Here is a 280-nt window from a genome sequence, read left to right on the forward strand (position 1 = left end):
GGCGGCCCCGCCGGGCAGTCCCGAGCTCGGCGCCACGCGCGGTTCCTCTCACCGCCGCGCCACGCTCGCGCTCTGGCGCCGCCGCCGCCGCCGCCGCTGCTGAGCCGAGCGGGGCGGGGCCCGCCCGCCAATCACCCCGCCCCTGGCAACCCGGCGCCCCTGGCGACGGCGAGCGCGGCGCCGATTGGGCGGCGCCGGAGCGGGGGGCGGAGCCTCCGCGGAAAGATGAATCGGAGGGGGCGGGCGCTGCTCGGCGCGCCCCCCGTGGCCCCGCCCCCTG

The sequence above is a fragment of the Corvus hawaiiensis genome, chromosome 10 (assembly GCF_020740725.1).
Source record: "Corvus hawaiiensis isolate bCorHaw1 chromosome 10, bCorHaw1.pri.cur, whole genome shotgun sequence".
Lineage (NCBI taxonomy): Eukaryota > Metazoa > Chordata > Aves > Passeriformes > Corvidae > Corvus > Corvus hawaiiensis.